This window comes from Denticeps clupeoides, unplaced genomic scaffold (genome assembly GCF_900700375.1).
Source record: "Denticeps clupeoides unplaced genomic scaffold, fDenClu1.1, whole genome shotgun sequence".
NCBI classification, from domain to species: Eukaryota; Metazoa; Chordata; class Actinopteri; order Clupeiformes; family Denticipitidae; genus Denticeps; species Denticeps clupeoides.
Window position 1 is genome coordinate 37,622 of NW_021629871.1, and position 25,589 is coordinate 63,210.

Genomic DNA, 25,589 nt, shown 5'->3' on the forward strand with positions numbered 1-25,589 from the left:
CGGATGGAGCAGGCCCTATTGCCGACTCCCTGTTCTAAAAAGTCCGCTTAATATGACGTATCAGATATTAAACTGACATCAGGGTGCGTAGCACCTTAAGGCCGAGGGCTGGAAAACCCCACCTAATCGATTCAGCTCCACCCCACTCCATAGCCAAGCCTGTGAATGATCGTTGTAGAGCACGCACAGAAAAAGAAACCTGAAGAGAAGTTTAAAAAAAAAAAAAAAAAAGAAAAAAGGCGGGAAAACATATCAAAGAAAGAAAATACTCCATAACTTACTTTAAAAAAAAGTTAACAAAGTGATGTAAATACTTTCATTTTAAAAGTTTTACAATAGTTAAAGCTTACAGCACCTGGCATTCCCACGTAGTCTCCCATCCAAGTAGTAACCAGGCCCAAGCCTTCTTAGCTTCTGAGATCAGACAAGATTGGGCAATCTTGAGCTGGCATGTCCGTAAGCAAACTCTGCTTGAAAATCTTGGACTTTAAACAAAAGGGCTTTGAAAACATTACAAAGTGCGAAAACTCCCGCTTTACTGTCAAATTATGATGGAGAAAAGGCAAAAAAAGCTAACAAAGCCATGTAAATACTTTCATTTTAAAAGTTTTTCAATAGTTAAGCTAAGCACCTGGTATTCCCAGGTAGTCTCCCATCCAAGTACTAACCAGGCCCAAGCCTTCTTAGCTTCTGAGATCAGACAAGATTGGGCATTCTTCAGCTGGTTTGTCCGTACACAAACTCTGCTTGAAAATCTTGAACTTTAAACCAAAGGGGCTTGAACACATATCAAAGAGTGAAAACTCCCGCTTTACTGTCAAATTATGATGGAGAAAAGGCAAAAAAAGCTAACAAAGCCATGTAAATACTTTCATTTTAAAAGTTTTTCAATAGTTAAAGCTTACAGCACCTGGTATTCCCAGGTAGTCTCCCATCCAAGTACTAACCAGGCCCAAGCCTTCTTAGCTTCTGAGATCAGACAAGATTGGGCATTCTTCAGCTGGTTTGTCTGTACACAAACTCTGCTTGAAAATCTTGAACTTTAAGCCAAAGGGGCTTGAAAACATATCAAAGAGTGAAAACTCCCGCTTTACTGTCAAATTATCATGGAGAAAAGGCAAAAAGTTGGAGTGGTAAGCTTTTATTTGCAATACAACAAATAAAGTGCACACCTTCTAGAGGCAATGCAATACTGGGTCGATGAATGGAGCGGATGGAGCAGGCCCTATTGCCGACTCCCTGTTCTAAAAAGTCCGCTTAATATGACGTATCAGATATTAAACTGACATCAGGGTGCGTAGCACCTTAAGGCCGAGGGCTGGAAAACCCCACCTAATCGATTCAGCTCCACCCCACTCCATAGCCAAGCCTGTGAATGATCGTTGTAGAGCACGCACAGAAAAAGAAACCTGAAGAGAAGTTAAAAAAAAAAAAAAAAAAGAAAAAAGGCGGGAAAACATATCAAAGAAAGAAAATACTCCATAACTTACTTTAAAAAAAAGTTAACAAAGTGATGTAAATACTTTCATTTTAAAAGTTTTACAATAGTTAAAGCTTACAGCACCTGGCATTCCCACGTAGTCTCCCATCCAAGTAGTAACCAGGCCCAAGCCTTCTTAGCTTCTGAGATCAGACAAGATTGGGCAATCTTGAGCTGGCATGTCCGTAAGCAAACTCTGCTTGAAAATCTTGGACTTTAAACAAAAGGGCTTTGAAAACATTACAAAGTGCGAAAACTCCCGCTTTACTGTCAAATTATGATGGAGAAAAGGCAAAAAAAGCTAACAAAGCCATGTAAATACTTTCATTTTAAAAGTTTTTCAATAGTTAAAGCACCTGGTATTCCCAGGTAGTCTCCCATCCAAGTACTAACCAGGCCCAAGCCTTCTTAGCTTCTGAGATCAGACAAGATTGGGCATTCTTCAGCTGGTTTGTCCGTACACAAACTCTGCTTGAAAATCTTGAACTTTAAACCAAAGGGGCTTGAACACATATCAAAGAGTGAAAACTCCCGCTTTACTGTCAAATTATGATGGAGAAAAGGCAAAAAAAGCTAACAAAGCCATGTAAATACTTTCATTTTAAAAGTTTTTCAATAGTTAAAGCTTACAGCACCTGGTATTCCCAGGTAGTCTCCCATCCAAGTACTAACCAGGCCCAAGCCTTCTTAGCTTCTGAGATCAGACAAGATTGGGCATTCTTCAGCTGGTTTGTCTGTACACAAACTCTGCTTGAAAATCTTGAACTTTAAGCCAAAGGGGCTTGAAAACATATCAAAGAGTGAAAACTCCCGCTTTACTGTCAAATTATCATGGAGAAAAGGCAAAAAGTTGGAGTGGTAAGCTTTTATTTGCAATACAACAAATAAAGTGCACACCTTCTAGAGGCAATGCAATACTGGGTCGATGAATGGAGCGGATGGAGCAGGCCCTATTGCCGACTCCCTGTTCTAAAAAGTCCGCTTAATATGACGTATCAGATATTAAACTGACATCAGGGTGCGTAGCACCTTAAGGCCGAGGGCTGGAAAACCCCACCTAATCGATTCAGCTCCACCCCACTCCATAGCCAAGCCTGTGAATGATCGTTGTAGAGCACGCACAGAAAAAGAAACCTGAAGAGAAGTTTAAAAAAAAAAAAAAAAAAAAGAAAAAAAGGCGGGAAAACATATCAAAGAAAGAAAATACTCCATAACTTACTTTAAAAAAAAGTTAACAAAGTGATGTAAATACTTTCATTTTAAAAGTTTTACAATAGTTAAAGCTTACAGCACCTGGCATTCCCACGTAGTCTCCCATCCAAGTAGTAACCAGGCCCAAGCCTTCTTAGCTTCTGAGATCAGACAAGATTGGGCAATCTTGAGCTGGCATGTCCGTAAGCAAACTCTGCTTGAAAATCTTGGACTTTAAACAAAAGGGCTTTGAAAACATTACAAAGTGCGAAAACTCCCGCTTTACTGTCAAATTATGATGGAGAAAAGGCAAAAAAAGCTAACAAAGCCATGTAAATACTTTCATTTTAAAAGTTTTTCAATAGTTAAAGCACCTGGTATTCCCAGGTAGTCTCCCATCCAAGTACTAACCAGGCCCAAGCCTTCTTAGCTTCTGAGATCAGACAAGATTGGGCATTCTTCAGCTGGTTTGTCCGTACACAAACTCTGCTTGAAAATCTTGAACTTTAAACCAAAGGGGCTTGAACACATATCAAAGAGTGAAAACTCCCGCTTTACTGTCAAATTATGATGGAGAAAAGGCAAAAAAAGCTAACAAAGCCATGTAAATACTTTCATTTTAAAAGTTTTTCAATAGTTAAAGCTTACAGCACCTGGTATTCCCAGGTAGTCTCCCATCCAAGTACTAACCAGGCCCAAGCCTTCTTAGCTTCTGAGATCAGACAAGATTGGGCATTCTTCAGCTGGTTTGTCTGTACACAAACTCTGCTTGAAAATCTTGAACTTTAAGCCAAAGGGGCTTGAAAACATATCAAAGAGTGAAAACTCCCGCTTTACTGTCAAATTATCATGGAGAAAAGGCAAAAAGTTGGAGTGGTAAGCTTTTATTTGCAATACAACAAATAAAGTGCACACCTTCTAGAGGCAATGCAATACTGGGTCGATGAATGGAGCGGATGGAGCAGGCCCTATTGCCGACTCCCTGTTCTAAAAAGTCCGCTTAATATGACGTATCAGATATTAAACTGACATCAGGGTGCGTAGCACCTTAAGGCCGAGGGCTGGAAAACCCCACCTAATCGATTCAGCTCCACCCCACTCCATAGCCAAGCCTGTGAATGATCGTTGTAGAGCACGCACAGAAAAAGAAACCTGAAGAGAAGTTTAAAAAAAAAAAAAAAAAAAGAAAAAAGGCGGGAAAACATATCAAAGAAAGAAAATACTCCATAACTTACTTTAAAAAAAAGTTAACAAAGTGATGTAAATACTTTCATTTTAAAAGTTTTACAATAGTTAAAGCTTACAGCACCTGGCATTCCCACGTAGTCTCCCATCCAAGTAGTAACCAGGCCCAAGCCTTCTTAGCTTCTGAGATCAGACAAGATTGGGCAATCTTGAGCTGGCATGTCCGTAAGCAAACTCTGCTTGAAAATCTTGGACTTTAAACAAAAGGGCTTTGAAAACATTACAAAGTGCGAAAACTCCCGCTTTACTGTCAAATTATGATGGAGAAAAGGCAAAAAAAGCTAACAAAGCCATGTAAATACTTTCATTTTAAAAGTTTTTCAATAGTTAAAGCACCTGGTATTCCCAGGTAGTCTCCCATCCAAGTACTAACCAGGCCCAAGCCTTCTTAGCTTCTGAGATCAGACAAGATTGGGCATTCTTCAGCTGGTTTGTCCGTACACAAACTCTGCTTGAAAATCTTGAACTTTAAACCAAAGGGGCTTGAACACATATCAAAGAGTGAAAACTCCCGCTTTACTGTCAAATTATGATGGAGAAAAGGCAAAAAAAGCTAACAAAGCCATGTAAATACTTTCATTTTAAAAGTTTTTCAATAGTTAAAGCTTACAGCACCTGGTATTCCCAGGTAGTCTCCCATCCAAGTACTAACCAGGCCCAAGCCTTCTTAGCTTCTGAGATCAGACAAGATTGGGCATTCTTCAGCTGGTTTGTCTGTACACAAACTCTGCTTGAAAATCTTGAACTTTAAGCCAAAGGGGCTTGAAAACATATCAAAGAGTGAAAACTCCCGCTTTACTGTCAAATTATCATGGAGAAAAGGCAAAAAGTTGGAGTGGTAAGCTTTTATTTGCAATACAACAAATAAAGTGCACACCTTCTAGAGGCAATGCAATACTGGGTCGATGAATGGAGCGGATGGAGCAGGCCCTATTGCCGACTCCCTGTTCTAAAAAGTCCGCTTAATATGACGTATCAGATATTAAACTGACATCAGGGTGCGTAGCACCTTAAGGCCGAGGGCTGGAAAACCCCACCTAATCGATTCAGCTCCACCCCACTCCATAGCCAAGCCTGTGAATGATCGTTGTAGAGCACGCACAGAAAAAGAAACCTGAAGAGAAGTTTAAAAAAAAAAAAAAAAAAAAAGAAAAAAGGCGGGAAAACATATCAAAGAAAGAAAATACTCCATAACTTACTTTAAAAAAAAGTTAACAAAGTGATGTAAATACTTTCATTTTAAAAGTTTTACAATAGTTAAAGCTTACAGCACCTGGCATTCCCACGTAGTCTCCCATCCAAGTAGTAACCAGGCCCAAGCCTTCTTAGCTTCTGAGATCAGACAAGATTGGGCAATCTTGAGCTGGCATGTCCGTAAGCAAACTCTGCTTGAAAATCTTGGACTTTAAACAAAAGGGCTTTGAAAACATTACAAAGTGCGAAAACTCCCGCTTTACTGTCAAATTATGATGGAGAAAAGGCAAAAAAAGCTAACAAAGCCATGTAAATACTTTCATTTTAAAAGTTTTTCAATAGTTAAAGCTTACAGCACCTGGTATTCCCAGGTAGTCTCCCATCCAAGTACTAACCAGGCCCAAGCCTTCTTAGCTTCTGAGATCAGACAAGATTGGGCATTCTTCAGCTGGTTTGTCTGTACACAAACTCTGCTTGAAAATCTTGAACTTTAAGCCAAAGGGGCTTGAAAACATATCAAAGAGTGAAAACTCCCGCTTTACTGTCAAATTATCATGGAGAAAAGGCAAAAAAGTTGGAGTGGTAAGCTTTTATTTGCAATACAACAAATAAAGTGCACACCTTCTAGAGGCAATGCAATACTGGGTCGATGAATGGAGCGGATGGAGCAGGCCCTATTGCCGACTCCCTGTTCTAAAAAGTCCGCTTAATATGACGTATCAGATATTAAACTGACATCAGGGTGCGTAGCACCTTAAGGCCGAGGGCTGGAAAACCCCACCTAATCGATTCAGCTCCACCCCACTCCATAGCCAAGCCTGTGAATGATCGTTGTAGAGCACGCACAGAAAAAGAAACCTGAAGAGAAGTTTAAAAAAAAAAAAAAAAAGAAAAAAGGCGGGAAAACATATCAAAGAAAGAAAATACTCCATAACTTACTTTAAAAAAAGTTAACAAAGTGATGTAAATACTTTCATTTTAAAAGTTTTACAATAGTTAAAGCTTACAGCACCTGGCATTCCCACGTAGTCTCCCATCCAAGTAGTAACCAGGCCCAAGCCTTCTTAGCTTCTGAGATCAGACAAGATTGGGCAATCTTGAGCTGGCATGTCCGTAAGCAAACTCTGCTTGAAAATCTTGGACTTTAAACAAAAGGGCTTTGAAAACATTACAAAGTGCGAAAACTCCCGCTTTACTGTCAAATTATGATGGAGAAAAGGCAAAAAAAGCTAACAAAGCCATGTAAATACTTTCATTTTAAAAGTTTTTCAATAGTTAAAGCTTACAGCACCTGGTATTCCCAGGTAGTCTCCCATCCAAGTACTAACCAGGCCCAAGCCTTCTTAGCTTCTGAGATCAGACAAGATTGGGCATTCTTCAGCTGGTTTGTCCGTACACAAACTCTGCTTGAAAATCTTGAACTTTAAACCAAAGGGGCTTGAACACATATCAAAGAGTGAAAACTCCCGCTTTACTGTCAAATTATGATGGAGAAAAGGCAAAAAAAGCTAACAAAGCCATGTAAATACTTTCATTTTAAAAGTTTTTCAATAGTTAAAGCTTACAGCACCTGGTATTCCCAGGTAGTCTCCCATCCAAGTACTAACCAGGCCCAAGCCTTCTTAGCTTCTGAGATCAGACAAGATTGGGCATTCTTCAGCTGGTTTGTCTGTACACAAACTCTGCTTGAAAATCTTGAACTTTAAGCCAAAGGGGCTTGAAAACATATCAAAGAGTGAAAACTCCCGCTTTACTGTCAAATTATCATGGAGAAAAGGCAAAAAGTTGGAGTGGTAAGCTTTTATTTGCAATACAACAAATAAAGTGCACACCTTCTAGAGGCAATGCAATACTGGGTCGATGAATGGAGCGGATGGAGCAGGCCCTATTGCCGACTCCCTGTTCTAAAAAGTCCGCTTAATATGACGTATCAGATATTAAACTGACATCAGGGTGCGTAGCACCTTAAGGCCGAGGGCTGGAAAACCCCACCTAATCGATTCAGCTCCACCCCACTCCATAGCCAAGCCTGTGAATGATCGTTGTAGAGCACGCACAGAAAAAGAAACCTGAAGAGAAGTTTAAAAAAAAAAAAAAAAAAAAAGAAAAAAGGCGGGAAAACATATCAAAGAAAGAAAATACTCCATAACTTACTTTAAAAAAAAGTTAACAAAGTGATGTAAATACTTTCATTTTAAAAGTTTTACAATAGTTAAAGCTTACAGCACCTGGCATTCCCACGTAGTCTCCCATCCAAGTACTAACCAGGCCCAAGCCTTCTTAGCTTCTGAGATCAGACAAGATTGGGCAATCTTGAGCTGGCATGTCCGTAAGCAAACTCTGCTTGAAAATCTTGGACTTTAAACAAAAGGGCTTTGAAAACATTACAAAGTGCGAAAACTCCCGCTTTACTGTCAAATTATGATGGAGAAAAGGCAAAAAAAGCTAACAAAGCCATGTAAATACTTTCATTTTAAAAGTTTTTCAATAGTTAAAGCTTACAGCACCTGGTATTCCCAGGTAGTCTCCCATCCAAGTACTAACCAGGCCCAAGCCTTCTTAGCTTCTGAGATCAGACAAGATTGGGCATTCTTCAGCTGGTTTGTCCGTACACAAACTCTGCTTGAAAATCTTGAACTTTAAACCAAAGGGGCTTGAACACATATCAAAGAGTGAAAACTCCCGCTTTACTGTCAAATTATGATGGAGAAAAGGCAAAAAAAGCTAACAAAGCCATGTAAATACTTTCATTTTAAAAGTTTTTCAATAGTTAAAGCTTACAGCACCTGGTATTCCCAGGTAGTCTCCCATCCAAGTACTAACCAGGCCCAAGCCTTCTTAGCTTCTGAGATCAGACAAGATTGGGCATTCTTCAGCTGGTTTGTCTGTACACAAACTCTGCTTGAAAATCTTGAACTTTAAGCCAAAGGGGCTTGAAAACATATCAAAGAGTGAAAACTCCCGCTTTACTGTCAAATTATCATGGAGAAAAGGCAAAAAGTTGGAGTGGTAAGCTTTTATTTGCAATACAACAAATAAAGTGCACACCTTCTAGAGGCAATGCAATACTGGGTCGATGAATGGAGCGGATGGAGCAGGCCCTATTGCCGACTCCCTGTTCTAAAAAGTCCGCTTAATATGACGTATCAGATATTAAACTGACATCAGGGTGCGTAGCACCTTAAGGCCGAGGGCTGGAAAACCCCACCTAATCGATTCAGCTCCACCCCACTCCATAGCCAAGCCTGTGAATGATCGTTGTAGAGCACGCACAGAAAAAGAAACCTGAAGAGAAGTTTAAAAAAAAAAAAAAAAAAAAGAAAAAAGGCGGGAAAACATATCAAAGAAAGAAAATACTCCATAACTTACTTTAAAAAAAAGTTAACAAAGTGATGTAAATACTTTCATTTTAAAAGTTTTACAATAGTTAAAGCTTACAGCACCTGGCATTCCCACGTAGTCTCCCATCCAAGTAGTAACCAGGCCCAAGCCTTCTTAGCTTCTGAGATCAGACAAGATTGGGCAATCTTGAGCTGGCATGTCCGTAAGCAAACTCTGCTTGAAAATCTTGGACTTTAAACAAAAGGGCTTTGAAAACATTACAAAGTGCGAAAACTCCCGCTTTACTGTCAAATTATGATGGAGAAAAGGCAAAAAAAGCTAACAAAGCCATGTAAATACTTTCATTTTAAAAGTTTTTCAATAGTTAAAGCTTACAGCACCTGGTATTCCCAGGTAGTCTCCCATCCAAGTACTAACCAGGCCCAAGCCTTCTTAGCTTCTGAGATCAGACAATGGGCATTCTTCAGCTGGTTTGTCCGTACACAAACTCTGCTTGAAAATCTTGAACTTTAAACCAAAGGGGCTTGAACACATATCAAAGAGTGAAAACTCCCGCTTTACTGTCAAATTATGATGGAGAAAAGGCAAAAAAAGCTAACAAAGCCATGTAAATACTTTCATTTTAAAAGTTTTTCAATAGTTAAAGCTTACAGCACCTGGTATTCCCAGGTAGTCTCCCATCCAAGTACTAACCAGGCCCAAGCCTTCTTAGCTTCTGAGATCAGACAAGATTGGGCATTCTTCAGCTGGTTTGTCTGTACACAAACTCTGCTTGAAAATCTTGAACTTTAAGCCAAAGGGGCTTGAAAACATATCAAAGAGTGAAAACTCCCGCTTTACTGTCAAATTATCATGGAGAAAAGGCAAAAAGTTGGAGTGGTAAGCTTTTATTTGCAATACAACAAATAAAGTGCACACCTTCTAGAGGCAATGCAATACTGGGTCGATGAATGGAGCGGATGGAGCAGGCCCTATTGCCGACTCCCTGTTCTAAAAAGTCCGCTTAATATGACGTATCAGATATTAAACTGACATCAGGGTGCGTAGCACCTTAAGGCCGAGGGCTGGAAAACCCCACCTAATCGATTCAGCTCCACCCCACTCCATAGCCAAGCCTGTGAATGATCGTTGTAGAGCACGCACAGAAAAAGAAACCTGAAGAGAAGTTTAAAAAAAAAAAAAAAAAAAAAAGAAAAAAGGCGGGAAAACATATCAAAGAAAGAAAATACTCCATAACTTACTTTAAAAAAAAGTTAACAAAGTGATGTAAATACTTTCATTTTAAAAGTTTTACAATAGTTAAAGCTTACAGCACCTGGCATTCCCACGTAGTCTCCCATCCAAGTACTAACCAGGCCCAAGCCTTCTTAGCTTCTGAGATCAGACAAGATTGGGCAATCTTGAGCTGGCATGTCCGTAAGCAAACTCTGCTTGAAAATCTTGGAACTTTAAACAAAAGGGGCTTGAAAACATTATCAAAGAGTGCGAAAACTCCCGCTTTACTGTCAAATTATGATGGAGAAAAGGCAAAAAAAGCTAACAAAGCCATGTAAATACTTTCATTTTAAAAGTTTTTCAATAGTTAAAGCTTACAGCACCTGGTATTCCCAGGTAGTCTCCCATCCAAGTACTAACCAGGCCCAAGCCTTCTTAGCTTCTGAGATCAGACAAGATTGGGCATTCTTCAGCTGGTTTGTCTGTACACAAACTCTGCTTGAAAATCTTGAACTTTAAGCCAAAGGGGCTTGAAAACATATCAAAGAGTGAAAACTCCCGCTTTACTGTCAAATTATCATGGAGAAAAGGCAAAAAGTTGGAGTGGTAAGCTTTTATTTGCAATACAACAAATAAAGTGCACACCTTCTAGAGGCAATGCAATACTGGGTCGATGAATGGAGCGGATGGAGCAGGCCCTATTGCCGACTCCCTGTTCTAAAAAGTCCGCTTAATATGACGTATCAGATATTAAACTGACATCAGGGTGCGTAGCACCTTAAGGCCGAGGGCTGGAAAACCCCACCTAATCGATTCAGCTCCACCCCACTCCATAGCCAAGCCTGTGAATGATCGTTGTAGAGCACGCACAGAAAAAGAAACCTGAAGAGAAGTTTAAAAAAAAAAAAAAAAAAAAAGAAAAAAGGCGGGAAAACATATCAAAGAAAGAAAATACTCCATAACTTACTTTAAAAAAAGTTAACAAAGTGATGTAAATACTTTCATTTTAAAAGTTTTACAATAGTTAAAGCTTACAGCACCTGGCATTCCCACGTAGTCTCCCATCCAAGTAGTAACCAGGCCCAAGCCTTCTTAGCTTCTGAGATCAGACAAGATTGGGCAATCTTGAGCTGGCATGTCCGTAAGCAAACTCTGCTTGAAAATCTTGGACTTTAAACAAAAGGGCTTTGAAAACATTACAAAGTGCGAAAACTCCCGCTTTACTGTCAAATTATGATGGAGAAAAGGCAAAAAAAGCTAACAAAGCCATGTAAATACTTTCATTTTAAAAGTTTTTCAATAGTTAAAGCTTACAGCACCTGGTATTCCCAGGTAGTCTCCCATCCAAGTACTAACCAGGCCCAAGCCTTCTTAGCTTCTGAGATCAGACAAGATTGGGCATTCTTCAGCTGGTTTGTCCGTACACAAACTCTGCTTGAAAATCTTGAACTTTAAACCAAAGGGGCTTGAACACATATCAAAGAGTGAAAACTCCCGCTTTACTGTCAAATTATGATGGAGAAAAGGCAAAAAAAGCTAACAAAGCCATGTAAATACTTTCATTTTAAAAGTTTTTCAATAGTTAAAGCTTACAGCACCTGGTATTCCCAGGTAGTCTCCCATCCAAGTACTAACCAGGCCCAAGCCTTCTTAGCTTCTGAGATCAGACAAGATTGGGCATTCTTCAGCTGGTTTGTCTGTACACAAACTCTGCTTGAAAATCTTGAACTTTAAGCCAAAGGGGCTTGAAAACATATCAAAGAGTGAAAACTCCCGCTTTACTGTCAAATTATCATGGAGAAAAGGCAAAAAAGTTGGAGTGGTAAGCTTTTATTTGCAATACAACAAATAAAGTGCACACCTTCTAGAGGCAATGCAATACTGGGTCGATGAATGGAGCGGATGGAGCAGGCCCTATTGCCGACTCCCTGTTCTAAAAATCCGCTTAATATGACGTATCAGATATTAAACTGACATCAGGGTGCGTAGCACCTTAAGGCCGAGGGCTGGAAAACCCCACCTAATCGATTCAGCTCCACCCCACTCCATAGCCAAGCCTGTGAATGATCGTTGTAGAGCACGCACAGAAAAAGAAACCTGAAGAGAAGTTTAAAAAAAAAAAAAAAAGAAAAAAGGCGGGAAAACATATCAAAGAAAGAAAATACTCCATAACTTACTTTAAAAAAAGTTAACAAAGTGATGTAAATACTTTCATTTTAAAAGTTTTACAATAGTTAAAGCTTACAGCACCTGGCATTCCCACGTAGTCTCCCATCCAAGTAGTAACCAGGCCCAAGCCTTCTTAGCTTCTGAGATCAGACAAGATTGGGCAATCTTGAGCTGGCATGTCCGTAAGCAAACTCTGCTTGAAAATCTTGGACTTTAAACAAAAGGGCTTTGAAAACATTACAAAGTGCGAAAACTCCCGCTTTACTGTCAAATTATGATGGAGAAAAGGCAAAAAAAGCTAACAAAGCCATGTAAATACTTTCATTTTAAAAGTTTTTCAATAGTTAAGCTTACAGCACCTGGTATTCCCAGGTAGTCTCCCATCCAAGTACTAACCAGGCCCAAGCCTTCTTAGCTTCTGAGATCAGACAAGATTGGGCATTCTTCAGCTGGTTTGTCTGTACACAAACTCTGCTTGAAAATCTTGAACTTTAAGCCAAAGGGGCTTGAAAACATATCAAAGAGTGAAAACTCCCGCTTTACTGTCAAATTATCATGGAGAAAAGGCAAAAAGTTGGAGTGGTAAGCTTTTATTTGCAATACAACAAATAAAGTGCACACCTTCTAGAGGCAATGCAATACTGGGTCGATGAATGGAGCGGATGGAGCAGGCCCTATTGCCGACTCCCTGTTCTAAAAATCCGCTTAATATGACGTATCAGATATTAAACTGACATCAGGGTGCGTAGCACCTTAAGGCCGAGGGCTGGAAAACCCCACCTAATCGATTCAGCTCCACCCCACTCCATAGCCAAGCCTGTGAATGATCGTTGTAGAGCACGCACAGAAAAAGAAACCTGAAGAGAAGTTTAAAAAAAAAAAAAAAAAAAGAAAAAAGGCGGGAAAACATATCAAAGAAAGAAAATACTCCATAACTTACTTTAAAAAAAAGTTAACAAAGTGATGTAAATACTTTCATTTTAAAAGTTTTACAATAGTTAAAGCTTACAGCACCTGGCATTCCCACGTAGTCTCCCATCCAAGTAGTAACCAGGCCCAAGCCTTCTTAGCTTCTGAGATCAGACAAGATTGGGCAATCTTGAGCTGGCATGTCCGTAAGCAAACTCTGCTTGAAAATCTTGGACTTTAAACAAAAGGGCTTTGAAAACATTACAAAGTGCGAAAACTCCCGCTTTACTGTCAAATTATGATGGAGAAAAGGCAAAAAAAGCTAACAAAGCCATGTAAATACTTTCATTTTAAAAGTTTTTCAATAGTTAAAGCTACAGCACCTGGTATTCCCAGGTAGTCTCCCATCCAAGTACTAACCAGGCCCAAGCCTTCTTAGCTTCTGAGATCAGACAAGATTGGGCATTCTTCAGCTGGTTTGTCCGTACACAAACTCTGCTTGAAAATCTTGAACTTTAAACCAAAGGGGCTTGAACACATATCAAAGAGTGAAAACTCCCGCTTTACTGTCAAATTATGATGGAGAAAAGGCAAAAAAAGCTAACAAAGCCATGTAAATACTTTCATTTTAAAAGTTTTTCAATAGTTAAAGCTTACAGCACCTGGTATTCCCAGGTAGTCTCCCATCCAAGTACTAACCAGGCCCAAGCCTTCTTAGCTTCTGAGATCAGACAAGATTGGGCATTCTTCAGCTGGTTTGTCTGTACACAAACTCTGCTTGAAAATCTTGAACTTTAAGCCAAAGGGGCTTGAAAACATATCAAAGAGTGAAAACTCCCGCTTTACTGTCAAATTATCATGGAGAAAAGGCAAAAAGTTGGAGTGGTAAGCTTTTATTTGCAATACAACAAATAAAGTGCACACCTTCTAGAGGCAATGCAATACTGGGTCGATGAATGGAGCGGATGGAGCAGGCCCTATTGCCGACTCCCTGTTCTAAAAAGTCCGCTTAATATGACGTATCAGATATTAAACTGACATCAGGGTGCGTAGCACCTTAAGGCCGAGGGCTGGAAAACCCCACCTAATCGATTCAGCTCCACCCCACTCCATAGCCAAGCCTGTGAATGATCGTTGTAGAGCACGCACAGAAAAAGAAACCTGAAGAGAAGTTTAAAAAAAAAAAAAAAAAAAAAAGAAAAAAGGCGGGAAAACATATCAAAGAAAGAAAATACTCCATAACTTACTTTAAAAAAAAGTTAACAAAGTGATGTAAATACTTTCATTTTAAAAGTTTTACAATAGTTAAAGCTTACAGCACCTGGCATTCCCACGTAGTCTCCCATCCAAGTAGTAACCAGGCCCAAGCCTTCTTAGCTTCTGAGATCAGACAAGATTGGGCAATCTTGAGCTGGCATGTCCGTAAGCAAACTCTGCTTGAAAATCTTGGACTTTAAACAAAAGGGCTTTGAAAACATTACAAAGTGCGAAAACTCCCGCTTTACTGTCAAATTATGATGGAGAAAAGGCAAAAAAAGCTAACAAAGCCATGTAAATACTTTCATTTTAAAAGTTTTTCAATAGTTAAAGCTTACAGCACCTGGTATTCCCAGGTAGTCTCCCATCCAAGTACTAACCAGGCCCAAGCCTTCTTAGCTTCTGAGATCAGACAAGATTGGGCATTCTTCAGCTGGTTTGTCCGTACACAAACTCTGCTTGAAAATCTTGAACTTTAAACCAAAGGGGCTTGAACACATATCAAAGAGTGAAAACTCCCGCTTTACTGTCAAATTATGATGGAGAAAAGGCAAAAAAAGCTAACAAAGCCATGTAAATACTTTCATTTTAAAAGTTTTTCAATAGTTAAAGCTTACAGCACCTGGTATTCCCAGGTAGTCTCCCATCCAAGTACTAACCAGGCCCAAGCCTTCTTAGCTTCTGAGATCAGACAAGATTGGGCATTCTTCAGCTGGTTTGTCTGTACACAAACTCTGCTTGAAAATCTTGAACTTTAAGCCAAAGGGGCTTGAAAACATATCAAAGAGTGAAAACTCCCGCTTTACTGTCAAATTATCATGGAGAAAAGGCAAAAAGTTGGAGTGGTAAGCTTTTATTTGCAATACAACAAATAAAGTGCACACCTTCTAGAGGCAATGCAATACTGGGTCGATGAATGGAGCGGATGGAGCAGGCCCTATTGCCGACTCCCTGTTCTAAAAATCCGCTTAATATGACGTATCAGATATTAAACTGACATCAGGGTGCGTAGCACCTTAAGGCCGAGGGCTGGAAAACCCCACCTAATCGATTCAGCTCCACCCCACTCCATAGCCAAGCCTGTGAATGATCGTTGTAGAGCACGCACAGAAAAAGAAACCTGAAGAGAAGTTTAAAAAAAAAAAAAAAAAAAAAGAAAAAAGGCGGGAAAACATATCAAAGAAAGAAAATACTCCATAACTTACTTTAAAAAAAGTTAACAAAGTGATGTAAATACTTTCATTTTAAAAGTTTTACAATAGTTAAAGCTTACAGCACCTGGCATTCCCACGTAGTCTCCCATCCAAGTAGTAACCAGGCCCAAGCCTTCTTAGCTTCTGAGATCAGACAAGATTGGGCAATCTTGAGCTGGCATGTCCGTAAGCAAACTCTGCTTGAAAATCTTGGACTTTAAACAAAAGGGCTTTGAAAACATTACAAAGTGCGAAAACTCCCGCTTTACTGTCAAATTATGATGGAGAAAAGGCAAAAAAAGCTAACAAAGCCATGTAAATACTTTCATTTTAAAAGTTTTTCAATAGTTAAAGCTTACAGCACCTGACCTGGTATTCCCAGGTAGTCTCCCATCCAAGTACTAACCAGGCCCAAGCCTTCTTAGCTTCTGAGATCAGACAAGATTGGGCATTCTTCAGCTGGTTTGTCCGTACACAAACTCTGCTTGAAAATCTTGAACTTTAAACCAAAGGGGCTTGAACACATATCAAAGAGTGAAAACTCCCGCTTTACTGTCAAATTATGATGGAGAAAAGGCAAAAAAAGCTAACAAAGCCATGTAAATACTTTCATTTTAAAAGTTTTTCAATAGTTAAAGCTTACAGCACCTGGTATTCCCAGGTAGTCTCCCATCCAAGTACTAACCAGGCCCAAGCCTTCTTAGCTTCTGAGATCAGACAAGATTGGGCATTCTTCAGCTGGTTTGTCTGTACACAAACTCTGCTTGAAAATCTTGAACTTTAAGCCAAAGGGGCTTGAAAACATATCAAAGAGTGAAAACTCCCGCTTTACTGTCAAATTATCATGGAGAAAAGGCAAAAAGTTGGAGTGGTAAGCTTTTATTTGCAATACAACAAATAAAGTGCACACCTTCTAGAGGCAATGCAATACTGGGTCGATGAATGGAGCGGATGGAGCAGGCCCTATTGCCGACTCCCTGTTCTAAAAAGTCCGCTTAATATGACGTATCAGATATTAAACTGACATCAGGGTGCGTAGCACCTTAAGGCCGAGGGCTGGAAAACCCCACCTAATCGATTCAGCTCCACCCCACTCCATAGCCAAGCCTGTGAATGATCGTTGTAGAGCACGCACAGAAAAAGAAACCTGAAGAGAAGTTTAAAAAAAAAAAAAAAAAGAAAAAAAGGCGGGAAAACATATCAAAGAAAGAAAATACTCCATAACTTACTTTAAAAAAAAGTTAACAAAGTGATGTAAATACTTTCATTTTAAAAGTTTTACAATAGTTAAAGCTTACAGCACCTGGCATTCCCACGTAGTCTCCCATCCAAGTAGTAACCAGGCCCAAGCCTTCTTAGCTTCTGAGATCAGACAAGATTGGGCAATCTTGAGCTGGCATGTCCGTAAGCAAACTCTGCTTGAAAATCTTGGACTTTAAACAAAAGGGCTTTGAAAACATTACAAAGTGCGAAAACTCCCGCTTTACTGTCAAATTATGATGGAGAAAAGGCAAAAAAAGCTAACAAAGCCATGTAAATACTTTCATTTTAAAAGTTTTTCAATAGTTAAAGCTTACAGCACCTGGTATTCCCAGGTAGTCTCCCATCCAAGTACTAACCAGGCCCAAGCCTTCTTAGCTTCTGAGATCAGACAAGATTGGGCATTCTTCAGCTGGTTTGTCTGTACACAAACTCTGCTTGAAAATCTTGAACTTTAAGCCAAAGGGGCTTGAAAACATATCAAAGAGTGAAAACTCCCGCTTTACTGTCAAATTATCATGGAGAAAAGGCAAAAAGTTGGAGTGGTAAGCTTTTATTTGCAATACAACAAATAAAGTGCACACCTTCTAGAGGCAATGCAATACTGGGTCGATGAATGGAGCGGATGGAGCAGGCCCTATTGCCGACTCCCTGTTCTAAAAATCCGCTTAATATGACGTATCAGATATTAAACTGACATCAGGGTGCGTAGCACCTTAAGGCCGAGGGCTGGAAAACCCCACCTAATCGATTCAGCTCCACCCCACTCCATAGCCAAGCCTGTGAATGATCGTTGTAGAGCACGCACAGAAAAAGAAACCTGAAGAGAAGTTTAAAAAAAAAAAAAAAAAGAAAAAAGGCGGGAAAACATATCAAAGAAAGAAAATACTCCATAACTTACTTTAAAAAAAGTTAACAAAGTGATGTAAATACTTTCATTTTAAAAGTTTTACAATAGTTAAAGCTTACAGCACCTGGCATTCCCACGTAGTCTCCCATCCAAGTAGTAACCAGGCCCAAGCCTTCTTAGCTTCTGAGATCAGACAAGATTGGGCAATCTTGAGCTGGCATGTCCGTAAGCAAACTCTGCTTGAAAATCTTGGACTTTAAACAAAAGGGCTTTGAAAACATTACAAAGTGCGAAAACTCCCGCTTTACTGTCAAATTATGATGGAGAAAAGGCAAAAAAAGCTAACAAAGCCATGTAAATACTTTCATTTTAAAAGTTTTTCAATAGTTAAAGCTTACAGCACCTGGTATTCCCAGGTAGTCTCCCATCCAAGTACTAACCAGGCCCAAGCCTTCTTAGCTTCTGAGATCAGACAAGATTGGGCATTCTTCAGCTGGTTTGTCCGTACACAAACTCTGCTTGAAAATCTTGAACTTTAAGCCAAAGGGGCTTGAAAACATATCAAAGAGTGAAAACTCCCGCTTTACTGTCAAATTATCATGGAGAAAAGGCAAAAAGTTGGAGTGGTAAGCTTTTATTTGCAATACAACAAATAAAGTGCACACCTTCTAGAGGCAATGCAATACTGGGTCGATGAATGGAGCGGATGGAGCAGGCCCTATTGCCGACTCCCTGTTCTAAAAAGTCCGCTTAATATGACGTATCAGATATTAAACTGACATCAGGGTGCGTAGCACCTTAAGGCCGAGGGCTGGAAAACCCCACCTAATCGATTCAGCTCCACCCCACTCCATAGCCAAGCCTGTGAATGATCGTTGTAGAGCACGCACAGAAAAAGAAACCTGAAGAGAAGTTTAAAAAAAAAAAAAAAAAAAGAAAAAAGGCGGGAAAACATATCAAAGAAAGAAAATACTCCATAACTTACTTTAAAAAAAAGTTAACAAAGTGATGTAAATACTTTCATTTTAAAAGTTTTACAATAGTTAAAGCTTACAGCACCTGGTATTCCCAGGTAGTCTCCCATCCAAGTACTAACCAGGCCCAAGCCTTCTTAGCTTCTGAGATCAGACAAGATTGGGCATTCTTCAGCTGGTTTGTCTGTACACAAACTCTGCTTGAAAATCTTGAACTTTAAGCCAAAGGGGCTTGAAAACATATCAAAGAGTGAAAACTCCCGCTTTACTGTCAAATTATCATGGAGAAAAGGCAAAAAGTTGGAGTGGTAAGCTTTTATTTGCAATACAACAAATAAAGTGCACACCTTCTAGAGGCAATGCAATACTGGGTCGATGAATGGAGCGGATGGAGCAGGCCCTATTGCCGACTCCCTGTTCTAAAAATCCGCTTAATATGACGTATCAGATATTAAACTGACATCAGGGTGCGTAGCACCTTAAGGCCGAGGGCTGGAAAACCCCACCTAATCGATTCAGCTCCACCCCACTCCATAGCCAAGCCTGTGAATGATCGTTGTAGAGCACGCACAGAAAAAGAAACCTGAAGAGAAGTTTAAAAAAAAAAAAAAAAAGAAAAAAGGCGGGAAAACATATCAAAGAAAGAAAATACTCCATAACTTACTTTAAAAAAAGTTAACAAAGTGATGTAAATACTTTCATTTTAAAAGTTTTACAATAGTTAAAGCTTACAGCACCTGGCATTCCCACGTAGTCTCCCATCCAAGTAGTAACCAGGCCCAAGCCTTCTTAGCTTCTGAGATCAGACAAGATTGGGCAATCTTGAGCTGGCATGTCCGTAAGCAAACTCTGCTTGAAAATCTTGGACTTTAAACAAAAGGGCTTTGAAAACATTACAAAGTGCGAAAACTCCCGCTTTACTGTCAAATTATGATGGAGAAAAGGCAAAAAAAGCTAACAAAGCCATGTAAATACTTTCATTTTAAAAGTTTTTCAATAGTTAAAGCTTACAGCACCTGGTATTCCCAGGTAGTCTCCCATCCAAGTACTAACCAGGCCCAAGCCTTCTTAGCTTCTGAGATCAGACAAGATTGGGCATTCTTCAGCTGGTTTGTCCGTACACAAACTCTGCTTGAAAATCTTGAACTTTAAACCAAAGGGGCTTGAACACATATCAAAGAGTGAAAACTCCCGCTTTACTGTCAAATTATGATGGAGAAAAGGCAAAAAAAGCTAACAAAGCCATGTAAATACTTTCATTTTAAAAGTTTTTCAATAGTTAAAGCTTACAGCACCTGGTATTCCCAGGTAGTCTCCCATCCAAGTACTAACCAGGCCCAAGCCTTCTTAGCTTCTGAGATCAGACAAGATTGGGCATTCTTCAGCTGGTTTGTCTGTACACAAACTCTGCTTGAAAATCTTGAACTTTAAGCCAAAGGGGCTTGAAAACATATCAAAGAGTGAAAACTCCCGCTTTACTGTCAAATTATCATGGAGAAAAGGCAAAAAGTTGGAGTGGTAAGCTTTTATTTGCAATACAACAAATAAAGTGCACACCTTCTAGAGGCAATGCAATACTGGGTCGATGAATGGAGCGGATGGAGCAGGCCCTATTGCCGACTCCCTGTTCTAAAAATCCGCTTAATATGACGTATCAGATATTAAACTGACATCAGGGTGCGTAGCACCTTAAGGCCGAGGGCTGGAAAACCCCACCTAATCGATTCAGCTCCACCCCACTCCATAGCCAAGCCTGTGAATGATCGTTGTAGAGCACGCACAGAAAAAGAAACCTGAAGAGAAGTTTAAAAAAAAAAAAAAAAAAAAGAAAAAAGGCGGGAAAACATATCAAAGAAAGAAAATACTCCATAACTTACTTTAAAAAAAGTTAACAAAGTGATGTAAATACTTTCATTTTAAAAGTTTTACAATAGTTAAAGCTTACAGCACCTGGCATTCCCACGTAGTCTCCCATCCAAGTAGTAACCAGGCCCAAGCCTTCTTAGCTTCTGAGATCAGACAAGATTGGGCAATCTTGAGCTGGCATGTCCGTAAGCAAACTCTGCTTGAAAATCTTGGACTTTAAACAAAAGGGCTTTGAAAACATTACAAAGTGCGAAAACTCCCGCTTTACTGTCAAATTATGATGGAGAAAAGGCAAAAAAAGCTAACAAAGCCATGTAAATACTTTCATTTTAAAAGTTTTTCAATAGTTAAAGCTTACAGCACCTGGTATTCCCAGGTAGTCTCCCATCCAAGTACTAACCAGGCCCAAGCCTTCTTAGCTTCTGAGATCAGACAAGATTGGGCATTCTTCAGCTGGTTTGTCCGTACACAAACTCTGCTTGAAAATCTTGAACTTTAAACCAAAGGGGCTTGAACACATATCAAAGAGTGAAAACTCCCGCTTTACTGTCAAATTATGATGGAGAAAAGGCAAAAAAAGCTAACAAAGCCATGTAAATACTTTCATTTTAAAAGTTTTTCAATAGTTAAAGCTTACAGCACCTGGTATTCCCAGGTAGTCTCCCATCCAAGTACTAACCAGGCCCAAGCCTTCTTAGCTTCTGAGATCAGACAAGATTGGGCATTCTTCAGCTGGTTTGTCTGTACACAAACTCTGCTTGAAAATCTTGAACTTTAAGCCAAAGGGGCTTGAAAACATATCAAAGAGTGAAAACTCCCGCTTTACTGTCAAATTATCATGGAGAAAAGGCAAAAAGTTGGAGTGGTAAGCTTTTATTTGCAATACAACAAATAAAGTGCACACCTTCTAGAGGCAATGCAATACTGGGTCGATGAATGGAGCGGATGGAGCAGGCCCTATTGCCGACTCCCTGTTCTAAAAATCCGCTTAATATGACGTATCAGATATTAAACTGACATCAGGGTGCGTAGCACCTTAAGGCCGAGGGCTGGAAAACCCCACCTAATCGATTCAGCTCCACCCCACTCCATAGCCAAGCCTGTGAATGATCGTTGTAGAGCACGCACAGAAAAAGAAACCTGAAGAGAAGTTTAAAAAAAAAAAAAAAAAAAGAAAAAAGGCGGGAAAACATATCAAAGAAAGAAAATACTCCATAACTTACTTTAAAAAAAGTTAACAAAGTGATGTAAATACTTTCATTTTAAAAGTTTTACAATAGTTAAAGCTTACAGCACCTGGCATTCCCACGTAGTCTCCCATCCAAGTAGTAACCAGGCCCAAGCCTTCTTAGCTTCTGAGATCAGACAAGATTGGGCAATCTTGAGCTGGCATGTCCGTAAGCAAACTCTGCTTGAAAATCTTGGACTTTAAACAAAAGGGCTTTGAAAACATTACAAAGTGCGAAAACTCCCGCTTTACTGTCAAATTATGATGGAGAAAAGGCAAAAAAAGCTAACAAAGCCATGTAAATACTTTCATTTTAAAAGTTTTTCAATAGTTAAAGCTTACAGCACCTGGTATTCCCAGGTAGTCTCCCATCCAAGTACTAACCAGGCCCAAGCCTTCTTAGCTTCTGAGATCAGACAAGATTGGGCATTCTTCAGCTGGTTTGTCCGTACACAAACTCTGCTTGAAAATCTTGAACTTTAAGCCAAAGGGGCTTGAAAACATATCAAAGAGTGAAAACTCCCGCTTTACTGTCAAATTATCATGGAGAAAAGGCAAAAAGTTGGAGTGGTAAGCTTTTATTTGCAATACAACAAATAAAGTGCACACCTTCTAGAGGCAATGCAATACTGGGTCGATGAATGGAGCGGATGGAGCAGGCCCTATTGCCGACTCCCTGTTCTAAAAATCCGCTTAATATGACGTATCAGATATTAAACTGACATCAGGGTGCGTAGCACCTTAAGGCCGAGGGCTGGAAAACCCCACCTAATCGATTCAGCTCCACCCCACTCCATAGCCAAGCCTGTGAATGATCGTTGTAGAGCACGCACAGAAAAAGAAACCTGAAGAGAAGTTTAAAAAAAAAAAAAAAAAGAAAAAAGGCGGGAAAACATATCAAAGAAAGAAAATACTCCATAACTTACTTTAAAAAAAGTTAACAAAGTGATGTAAATACTTTCATTTTAAAAGTTTTACAATAGTTAAAGCTTACAGCACCTGGCATTCCCACGTAGTCTCCCATCCAAGTAGTAACCAGGCCCAAGCCTTCTTAGCTTCTGAGATCAGACAAGATTGGGCAATCTTGAGCTGGCATGTCCGTAAGCAAACTCTGCTTGAAAATCTTGGACTTTAAACAAAAGGGCTTTGAAAACATTACAAAGTGCGAAAACTCCCGCTTTACTGTCAAATTATGATGGAGAAAAGGCAAAAAAAGCTAACAAAGCCATGTAAATACTTTCATTTTAAAAGTTTTTCAATAGTTAAAGCTTACAGCACCTGGTATTCCCAGGTAGTCTCCCATCCAAGTACTAACCAGGCCCAAGCCTTCTTAGCTTCTGAGATCAGACAAGATTGGGCATTCTTCAGCTGGTTTGTCCGTACACAAACTCTGCTTGAAAATCTTGAACTTTAAACCAAAGGGGCTTGAACACATATCAAAGAGTGAAAACTCCCGCTTTACTGTCAAATTATGATGGAGAAAAGGCAAAAAAAGCTAACAAAGCCATGTAAATACTTTCATTTTAAAAGTTTTTCAATAGTTAAAGCTTACAGCACCTGGTATTCCCAGGTAGTCTCCCATCCAAGTACTAACCAGGCCCAAGCCTTCTTAGCTTCTGAGATCAGACAAGATTGGGCATTCTTCAGCTGGTTTGTCTGTACACAAACTCTGCTTGAAAATCTTGAACTTTAAGCCAAAGGGGCTTGAAAACATATCAAAGAGTGAAAACTCCCGCTTTACTGTCAAATTATCATGGAGAAAAGGCAAAAAGTTGGAGTGGTAAGCTTTTATTTGCAATACAACAAATAAAGTGCACACCTTCTAGAGGCAATGCAATACTGGGTCGATGAATGGAGCGGATGGAGCAGGCCCTATTGCCGACTCCCTGTTCTAAAAATCCGCTTAATATGACGTATCAGATATTAAACTGACATCAGGGTGCGTAGCACCTTAAGGCCGAGGGCTGGAAAACCCCACCTAATCGATTCAGCTCCACCCCACTCCATAGCCAAGCCTGTGAATGATCGTTGTAGAGCACGCACAGAAAAAGAAACCTGAAGAGAAGTTTAAAAAAAAAAAAAAAAAAAAAGAAAAAAGGCGGGAAAACATATCAAAGAAAGAAAATACTCCATAACTTACTTTAAAAAAAGTTAACAAAGTGATGTAAATACTTTCATTTTAAAAGTTTTACAATAGTTAAAGCTTACAGCACCTGGCATTCCCACGTAGTCTCCCATCCAAGTAGTAACCAGGCCCAAGCCTTCTTAGCTTCTGAGATCAGACAAGATTGGGCAATCTTGAGCTGGCATGTCCGTAAGCAAACTCTGCTTGAAAATCTTGGACTTTAAACAAAAGGGCTTTGAAAACATTACAAAGTGCGAAAACTCCCGCTTTACTGTCAAATTATGATGGAGAAAAGGCAAAAAAAGCTAACAAAGCCATGTAAATACTTTCATTTTAAAAGTTTTTCAATAGTTAAAGCTTACAGCACCTGGTATTCCCAGGTAGTCTCCCATCCAAGTACTAACCAGGCCCAAGCCTTCTTAGCTTCTGAGATCAGACAAGATTGGGCATTCTTCAGCTGGTTTGTCTGTACACAAACTCTGCTTGAAAATCTTGAACTTTAAGCCAAAGGGGCTTGAAAACATATCAAAGAGTGAAAACTCCCGCTTTACTGTCAAATTATCATGGAGAAAAGGCAAAAAGTTGGAGTGGTAAGCTTTTATTTGCAATACAACAAATAAAGTGCACACCTTCTAGAGGCAATGCAATACTGGGTCGATGAATGGAGCGGATGGAGCAGGCCCTATTGCCGACTCCCTGTTCTAAAAATCCGCTTAATATGACGTATCAGATATTAAACTGACATCAGGGTGCGTAGCACCTTAAGGCCGAGGGCTGGAAAACCCCACCTAATCGATTCAGCTCCACCCCACTCCATAGCCAAGCCTGTGAATGATCGTTGTAGAGCACGCACAGAAAAAGAAACCTGAAGAGAAGTTTAAAAAAAAAAAAAAAAAAAAAGAAAAAAGGCGGGAAAACATATCAAAGAAAGAAAATACTCCATAACTTACTTTAAAAAAAGTTAACAAAGTGATGTAAATACTTTCATTTTAAAAGTTTTACAATAGTTAAAGCTTACAGCACCTGGCATTCCCACGTAGTCTCCCATCCAAGTAGCTAACCAGGCCCAAGCCTTCTTAGCTTCTGAGATCAGACAAGATTGGGCAATTCTTGAGCTGGCATTGTCCGTACAGCAAACTCTGCTTGAAAATCTTGAACTTTAAACCAAAGGGGCTTGAACACATATCAAGAGGGGAAAACTCCCGCTTTACTGTCAAATTATGATGGAGAAAAGGCAAAAAAAGCTAACAAAGCCATGTAAATACTTTCATTTTAAAAGTTTTTCAATAGTTAAAGCTTACAGCACCTGGTATTCCCAGGTAGTCTCCCATCCAAGTACTAACCAGGCCCAAGCCTTCTTAGCTTCTGAGATCAGACAAGATTGGGCATTCTTCAGCTGGTTTGTCTGTACACAAACTCTGCTTGAAAATCTTGAACTTTAAGCCAAAGGGGCTTGAAAACATATCAAAGAGTGAAAACTCCCGCTTTACTGTCAAATTATCATGGAGAAAAGGCAAAAAGTTGGAGTGGTAAGCTTTTATTTGCAATACAACAAATAAAGTGCACACCTTCTAGAGGCAATGCAATACTGGGTCGATGAATGGAGCGGATGGAGCAGGCCCTATTGCCGACTCCCTGTTCTAAAAATCCGCTTAATATGACGTATCAGATATTAAACTGACATCAGGGTGCGTAGCACCTTAAGGCCGAGGGCTGGAAAACCCCACCTAATCGATTCAGCTCCACCCCACTCCATAGCCAAGCCTGTGAATGATCGTTGTAGAGCACGCACAGAAAAAGAAACCTGAAGAGAAGTTTAAAAAAAAAAAAAAAAAGAAAAAAGGCGGGAAAACATATCAAAGAAAGAAAATACTCCATAACTTACTTTAAAAAAAGTTAACAAAGTGATGTAAATACTTTCATTTTAAAAGTTTTACAATAGTTAAAGCTTACAGCACCTGGCATTCCCACGTAGTCTCCCATCCAAGTACTAACCAGGCCCAAGCCTTCTTAGCTTCTGAGATCAGACAAGATTGGGCAATCTTGAGCTGGCATGTCCGTAAGCAAACTCTGCTTGAAAATCTTGGACTT

At 39.6% G+C, this 25,589-nt stretch overlaps 52 pseudogenes; all 52 read right to left on the minus strand.

The window, feature by feature from the left end:
- Positions 1 to 343: 343 nt before the first annotated feature.
- Positions 344 to 462, minus strand: LOC114776245 (uncharacterized; annotated as a pseudogene).
- Positions 463 to 898: 436 nt separating this feature from the next.
- On the minus strand, positions 899 to 1,017 carry LOC114776289 (uncharacterized; annotated as a pseudogene).
- A 535-nt stretch (positions 1,018 to 1,552) lies between these two features.
- Positions 1,553 to 1,671, minus strand: LOC114776246 (uncharacterized; annotated as a pseudogene).
- A 432-nt stretch (positions 1,672 to 2,103) lies between these two features.
- Positions 2,104 to 2,222, minus strand: LOC114776290 (uncharacterized; annotated as a pseudogene).
- A 539-nt stretch (positions 2,223 to 2,761) lies between these two features.
- On the minus strand, positions 2,762 to 2,880 carry LOC114776248 (uncharacterized; annotated as a pseudogene).
- A 432-nt stretch (positions 2,881 to 3,312) lies between these two features.
- Positions 3,313 to 3,431, minus strand: LOC114776291 (uncharacterized; annotated as a pseudogene).
- Positions 3,432 to 3,968: 537 nt separating this feature from the next.
- LOC114776249 (uncharacterized) lies at positions 3,969 to 4,087 on the minus strand (annotated as a pseudogene).
- Positions 4,088 to 4,519: 432 nt separating this feature from the next.
- Positions 4,520 to 4,638, minus strand: LOC114776292 (uncharacterized; annotated as a pseudogene).
- Positions 4,639 to 5,177: 539 nt separating this feature from the next.
- On the minus strand, positions 5,178 to 5,296 carry LOC114776250 (uncharacterized; annotated as a pseudogene).
- Positions 5,297 to 5,456: 160 nt separating this feature from the next.
- On the minus strand, positions 5,457 to 5,575 carry LOC114776293 (uncharacterized; annotated as a pseudogene).
- Positions 5,576 to 6,110: 535 nt separating this feature from the next.
- LOC114776251 (uncharacterized) lies at positions 6,111 to 6,229 on the minus strand (annotated as a pseudogene).
- Positions 6,230 to 6,389: 160 nt separating this feature from the next.
- On the minus strand, positions 6,390 to 6,508 carry LOC114776258 (uncharacterized; annotated as a pseudogene).
- A 160-nt stretch (positions 6,509 to 6,668) lies between these two features.
- Positions 6,669 to 6,787, minus strand: LOC114776294 (uncharacterized; annotated as a pseudogene).
- A 539-nt stretch (positions 6,788 to 7,326) lies between these two features.
- On the minus strand, positions 7,327 to 7,445 carry LOC114776229 (uncharacterized; annotated as a pseudogene).
- Positions 7,446 to 7,605: 160 nt separating this feature from the next.
- On the minus strand, positions 7,606 to 7,724 carry LOC114776270 (uncharacterized; annotated as a pseudogene).
- A 160-nt stretch (positions 7,725 to 7,884) lies between these two features.
- Positions 7,885 to 8,003, minus strand: LOC114776295 (uncharacterized; annotated as a pseudogene).
- Positions 8,004 to 8,541: 538 nt separating this feature from the next.
- LOC114776252 (uncharacterized) lies at positions 8,542 to 8,660 on the minus strand (annotated as a pseudogene).
- A 436-nt stretch (positions 8,661 to 9,096) lies between these two features.
- On the minus strand, positions 9,097 to 9,215 carry LOC114776296 (uncharacterized; annotated as a pseudogene).
- Positions 9,216 to 9,755: 540 nt separating this feature from the next.
- Positions 9,756 to 9,874, minus strand: LOC114776277 (uncharacterized; annotated as a pseudogene).
- A 164-nt stretch (positions 9,875 to 10,038) lies between these two features.
- Positions 10,039 to 10,157, minus strand: LOC114776297 (uncharacterized; annotated as a pseudogene).
- A 538-nt stretch (positions 10,158 to 10,695) lies between these two features.
- On the minus strand, positions 10,696 to 10,814 carry LOC114776253 (uncharacterized; annotated as a pseudogene).
- A 160-nt stretch (positions 10,815 to 10,974) lies between these two features.
- LOC114776271 (uncharacterized) lies at positions 10,975 to 11,093 on the minus strand (annotated as a pseudogene).
- A 160-nt stretch (positions 11,094 to 11,253) lies between these two features.
- LOC114776298 (uncharacterized) lies at positions 11,254 to 11,372 on the minus strand (annotated as a pseudogene).
- A 533-nt stretch (positions 11,373 to 11,905) lies between these two features.
- Positions 11,906 to 12,024, minus strand: LOC114776254 (uncharacterized; annotated as a pseudogene).
- A 159-nt stretch (positions 12,025 to 12,183) lies between these two features.
- Positions 12,184 to 12,302, minus strand: LOC114776300 (uncharacterized; annotated as a pseudogene).
- A 536-nt stretch (positions 12,303 to 12,838) lies between these two features.
- Positions 12,839 to 12,957, minus strand: LOC114776255 (uncharacterized; annotated as a pseudogene).
- A 438-nt stretch (positions 12,958 to 13,395) lies between these two features.
- LOC114776301 (uncharacterized) lies at positions 13,396 to 13,514 on the minus strand (annotated as a pseudogene).
- A 540-nt stretch (positions 13,515 to 14,054) lies between these two features.
- Positions 14,055 to 14,173, minus strand: LOC114776256 (uncharacterized; annotated as a pseudogene).
- A 160-nt stretch (positions 14,174 to 14,333) lies between these two features.
- LOC114776272 (uncharacterized) lies at positions 14,334 to 14,452 on the minus strand (annotated as a pseudogene).
- A 160-nt stretch (positions 14,453 to 14,612) lies between these two features.
- LOC114776302 (uncharacterized) lies at positions 14,613 to 14,731 on the minus strand (annotated as a pseudogene).
- A 537-nt stretch (positions 14,732 to 15,268) lies between these two features.
- Positions 15,269 to 15,387, minus strand: LOC114776257 (uncharacterized; annotated as a pseudogene).
- A 444-nt stretch (positions 15,388 to 15,831) lies between these two features.
- Positions 15,832 to 15,950, minus strand: LOC114776303 (uncharacterized; annotated as a pseudogene).
- A 536-nt stretch (positions 15,951 to 16,486) lies between these two features.
- Positions 16,487 to 16,605, minus strand: LOC114776259 (uncharacterized; annotated as a pseudogene).
- A 160-nt stretch (positions 16,606 to 16,765) lies between these two features.
- LOC114776304 (uncharacterized) lies at positions 16,766 to 16,884 on the minus strand (annotated as a pseudogene).
- Positions 16,885 to 17,417: 533 nt separating this feature from the next.
- Positions 17,418 to 17,536, minus strand: LOC114776260 (uncharacterized; annotated as a pseudogene).
- A 160-nt stretch (positions 17,537 to 17,696) lies between these two features.
- LOC114776273 (uncharacterized) lies at positions 17,697 to 17,815 on the minus strand (annotated as a pseudogene).
- Positions 17,816 to 18,352: 537 nt separating this feature from the next.
- LOC114776305 (uncharacterized) lies at positions 18,353 to 18,471 on the minus strand (annotated as a pseudogene).
- Positions 18,472 to 19,004: 533 nt separating this feature from the next.
- Positions 19,005 to 19,123, minus strand: LOC114776261 (uncharacterized; annotated as a pseudogene).
- Positions 19,124 to 19,283: 160 nt separating this feature from the next.
- On the minus strand, positions 19,284 to 19,402 carry LOC114776274 (uncharacterized; annotated as a pseudogene).
- A 160-nt stretch (positions 19,403 to 19,562) lies between these two features.
- LOC114776306 (uncharacterized) lies at positions 19,563 to 19,681 on the minus strand (annotated as a pseudogene).
- Positions 19,682 to 20,217: 536 nt separating this feature from the next.
- On the minus strand, positions 20,218 to 20,336 carry LOC114776262 (uncharacterized; annotated as a pseudogene).
- A 160-nt stretch (positions 20,337 to 20,496) lies between these two features.
- Positions 20,497 to 20,615, minus strand: LOC114776275 (uncharacterized; annotated as a pseudogene).
- Positions 20,616 to 20,775: 160 nt separating this feature from the next.
- On the minus strand, positions 20,776 to 20,894 carry LOC114776307 (uncharacterized; annotated as a pseudogene).
- Positions 20,895 to 21,429: 535 nt separating this feature from the next.
- Positions 21,430 to 21,548, minus strand: LOC114776263 (uncharacterized; annotated as a pseudogene).
- A 160-nt stretch (positions 21,549 to 21,708) lies between these two features.
- LOC114776276 (uncharacterized) lies at positions 21,709 to 21,827 on the minus strand (annotated as a pseudogene).
- Positions 21,828 to 22,360: 533 nt separating this feature from the next.
- On the minus strand, positions 22,361 to 22,479 carry LOC114776264 (uncharacterized; annotated as a pseudogene).
- Positions 22,480 to 22,639: 160 nt separating this feature from the next.
- Positions 22,640 to 22,758, minus strand: LOC114776278 (uncharacterized; annotated as a pseudogene).
- Positions 22,759 to 22,918: 160 nt separating this feature from the next.
- On the minus strand, positions 22,919 to 23,037 carry LOC114776308 (uncharacterized; annotated as a pseudogene).
- A 537-nt stretch (positions 23,038 to 23,574) lies between these two features.
- LOC114776265 (uncharacterized) lies at positions 23,575 to 23,693 on the minus strand (annotated as a pseudogene).
- A 160-nt stretch (positions 23,694 to 23,853) lies between these two features.
- On the minus strand, positions 23,854 to 23,972 carry LOC114776309 (uncharacterized; annotated as a pseudogene).
- Positions 23,973 to 24,792: 820 nt separating this feature from the next.
- Positions 24,793 to 24,911, minus strand: LOC114776311 (uncharacterized; annotated as a pseudogene).
- Positions 24,912 to 25,444: 533 nt separating this feature from the next.
- Positions 25,445 to 25,563, minus strand: LOC114776288 (uncharacterized; annotated as a pseudogene).
- Positions 25,564 to 25,589: the final 26 nt, after the last annotated feature.